The 4,173-nt window shown below is 33.6% G+C and overlaps 1 pseudogene; it reads left to right on the top strand.

Annotated features, from left to right (window-relative positions):
- The first annotated feature begins 233 nt into the window (after positions 1–233).
- On the top strand, positions 234–1,238 carry LOC107790694 (AAA-ATPase At3g28580-like; annotated as a pseudogene).
- The last annotated feature ends 2,935 nt before the right edge of the window (positions 1,239–4,173 follow it).

Here is a 4,173-nt window from a genome sequence, read left to right as displayed (position 1 = left end):
TCGGAAAAAATTTCTTTCAATTATTTAATTAAATAATTAACGAAAAATTCAATCTGGAATAACCTATTCCTTTCAATTTAATGATTTGCTAATTAATTAATTAAATATTAACGAAAAATTCAATCCGAAATTCTGCTGGCGCTTTCACAAGGAAACACGGAAGAAGGTAAGTCGATTGAATTCAAAAACAATAAACATAGGATTTACTGTAATGACAATAGTGGGGATAATTATTAAACATGTTGGTATGGTATGTGGAAGCACATTAATTTCGAGCATCTTGCAACTTTTGATACTTTGGCTATGGACCCTAAGAAAAAAGAGGAATTAAAAAATGATCTCGTTGCTTTTAGTGAGGGGAAGAACTTTTATTCTAATGTTGGAAAGGCGTGGAAGCGCGGCTATCTTCTTTACGGTCCACCTGGAACGGTCAAATCAACAATGATTGCAGCTATTGCTAACTTCTTGAACTATGATATTTATGATCTTGAGCTAACCTGCGTTAAAGATAACTTGGGTCTTAAGAAGTTGCTCATGGAAACAACAAGCAATTCTATCATTGTCGTTGAAGATATTGATTGCTCCATTGATTTGACAGGCAAGAGAAAGAAGAAAAAGAAAGAGGCAAAATGTGACGATGACTCAGAATTCGGATTCAGATTTTGACTCAGACTCAGACAGCGAAAAGAAAAAATCCAGCAAACTTACACTTTCAGGGCTGTTGAATTGCATTGATGGAATATGGTCAGCTTGTGGTCAATAAAGAATCATTATATTTACAACTAATTATAAGAAAAAACTTGATCCAGCTCTGATACGTAGAGGTAGAGGACGGATGGATATGCACATTGAGATGTTGTATTGCAGATTTGAAGCATTCAAAGTGTTGGCTAAGAATTATTTGAGAATTGAAAATCACGATTTGTTTGAAGAGATTCAAAGATTACTAGAGGAAGTAAACATGAGTCCTTGTGATGTGGCTGAATATTTGATTCACAAGAGTGCTTCAGGAGGGCCTGAGATTTGCTTGAATAACTTACTTCAGGCTCTTAAAGAGGCCAAGGAAAAAGAAAGAGATAAGGAAAAGGCAAACCAAGATCCAAAAGAAACCAAGGAAGAGGTAAATGCAAAATCAAGATTCAAGAGAAGCCAAGGAAAATAAAAAGTTACCCGCTAAATTAGTTAGAAGTTATGGTCGTCTAAATTTCTTTTTCAAATAATATGTGCCATATTTATCTTCTTAGGTACTACTAGTAGTTTATTATATTGTTATTTAAATGATTTTGTTTATTATGGTATTATAAACATGATTTAGTTTATAAGTCGCCTAATGGAACATAATTGTAGTACTTCGGAAAATTTCGAAGTACTTAAGCGCTATTAAAAAATTAATGTGCGCTAATTATATTATTTTGTGTGCAGACGAGGACTATTAATATGATGGATATCAATTGGACATGACAATAAGTGTCCGAGACATATTATAAGTGATGTGGGGTCTAAGGATAGCCCTAAGTCTAAGTCAAGTTGGAAATTACATGATAGACTAAAGTTTCAAATGAGTACGCACAAAACCTAACTTTGGACGAGCATATATATTGCATATATATAAGGATTTATATGATGGACAACCTATCAAATGAAAGATCTTCAAGTCTAGTTTCTAACGCTTCAAACCGTTTGTCATTTGGACATTCCTACAAGAAGTGATGACCAAATTATCAAAGGCTGCAGAGGAGTCTGCGGATGTGAAGCATCTGGGGCCGCGTCCGAAAGAAAGGCTGATAGTAAAGTGCTGCCATAGCGTCCAGGTCCGCATCCGAGTTTCAAAAAGGAGTGAAGTGGGGATGCAAAGCATCCAGGGCCGCATCCGAAACCCAGAAATCTGGCCTTATAAATACAAAATCTGGGGAAGAGAGTATTTTGTGTATTGGGGGTTAGGGTTCTTGATGGTGAAGAGACGAGTTTGAACTCAAATCAAGTTCAATCAACTAAGGTAAGTTATTAAAGATGTTTTAGGTTGATTCTTACTTAATATACATGAGTTCTAACATCAGTCTTACATCCAAATACTAGCTTTCATCATCAAATTCTCAAGAACACAAAAATCACCAATTTTGTTTAAGATTGATCTACTAGAGGTACTTTCAATGCCTCAAACTTGTTTATTATGAGTAGTTAGAAGTATTTGAAGCAATTGTTACAAGTGTTAATGGTTAAAAGATTGGATTATAAAACTCTAGTTCATGGCATGAATAGTACTTTTGAGAAAATAAGAGAGAAGATGAATGATAATCTTGGCGATGAAATTTATGAATACAATGAACCTATGAAATTATTTGTTAGCAAAAGATGGAAGTGATCAACTAAGTAATCACCTGAATTGTATATTTTGCAAGTGTTGATTATGGAAGAAGATGAGTAGTATCATTAATGACTTCGAATGGGTATTAAAACATAAGAATGAAGTTGAATGGTCTAGCATGTAAAACTATTTGGCGATTTGAGTTGTTAGAGGCTAGTAGCCAACTTATGAGCCATATATGGAGGTTGATCAATATGTTAAGTCATATTTTGATATAATTAGGATATGTAATTGTAGATTTCAAGTTGTTGGTGATGTTGAGCATTTTAATCAACATTGAAATGATGAAGGAGGATTGAAAGCTTGTGAATGTTAATAAAGCGAAAGCGAGGTAAGTTGATTAAAACTTACTCTTCTCGAGGGATTTTCTCTAAAAGCATGTTTCGAGTTAATACTTAAACTGTTTGCAAATGTGCTTTCGTGCTTGTGGGGACAATCAAGTACGGATGTCTCCATGTATTAAAATATTATGTTGCATATGTAGTGTCATGATATTTTATAAAATTTTATTTTAAATCTTATTGGCAAAATGACACTCAAGGTAAATGTTATAAGTTTTTATCAAAACTTACGTATTTACAAGAGTCTATATATTTGAGTGCTAAAGATAAGCTTTCGTGGAAAGTATTTCTTTTGAAAATTGACGAACAAAATGGCACTTGTGGTATCTTTTAAAGATTGATGTTAATTTGCTAAAGGCTTTAGCATGAAAAAGGTTATTTATCTAAATTTTGTTCAAATGATTTAGATTTTCTATAAATTCTTTGATTTGATAAAAATAAATCCTTTGAGGCTACTATGCTATGAATCTATTTTTGAAGTATCAAATATTTTAGGAGTTACTTGTGTTCACCGAGATTGGCTTCGGATATATCGTGTTCTTCGTCATGAAACTACACGTGTCGGTGTAGGCGTAGATGGCCACTTTGTGGTATAGACTACGGCAGAGTGCTCTCCCTCGAGAGAGTACTATTTTGTGCTATTATTAGCATGGCTGAGTCGATTCGTACGGCACTACGATGAGACGACCTGATCAAGTAGGGTATATGATACTTGCCGCTAGGTACATAACCTAGTTGACCTTCTTATGTTAGTGATGGTTAGTACTCCTAGTGAAAGGTAAGGATGATTTTCTTATGTTTAGGCCTAAGAAGCCGAAAGTGATTTCGATGACTTAAAACAAATGAAATGATTTTGTATGATTTTATCCAAAATCTTAGATTAATGTAAGTGTTTTAAAAGTTTATATTGTGGGTTATATTTTACTTGGTTGTTATTTAAAATAACAAGGGTCATGAATTGATAAAATTTCTTATCGTTTTATATCAAATATTGGTGCATTATTTTTATAAAGTTTGTCCCAAGAACTTAAGTTAGAGAGAGTCTATGACACTTATTGAGTACCGCTGTGGTGTACTCAGCCCTTAGGGCCCCCCTCCAGGGCCCTGTTTACTTTACATATTTCAGGATGATGTATGATACATGGCATGCGGTCAGACTAGGATGACTCTCTTTCCGAAGTATTATGAAGCACCACTTTTATTTCGTGGTAGCTATCATGTTCTTCCTTATTTTATTTTGTTTGAATTACTCCAACCGTTGGTTCTATTCTTTGGTATAGAGGCTCCATAGATAGTTATGAAAGGTTGTAGTAATGAGGTTGTACACGACATACATAAAATTATATTTATTTTACTTAATCTCATTGTTATTATCATGAAAAGCGTCATGTGTGATTTTGAATTGGAAAATATTTTATCATTTAATTTAAAAATATATATGATTTTCAAGGAGCTTCCGCAGTTAAA

Source organism: Nicotiana tabacum, chromosome 17 (assembly GCF_000715075.1).
Source record: "Nicotiana tabacum cultivar K326 chromosome 17, ASM71507v2, whole genome shotgun sequence".
Classification (NCBI taxonomy): Eukaryota; Viridiplantae; Streptophyta; class Magnoliopsida; order Solanales; family Solanaceae; genus Nicotiana; species Nicotiana tabacum.
This window is presented reverse-complemented; position numbering and strand designations above follow the sequence as displayed.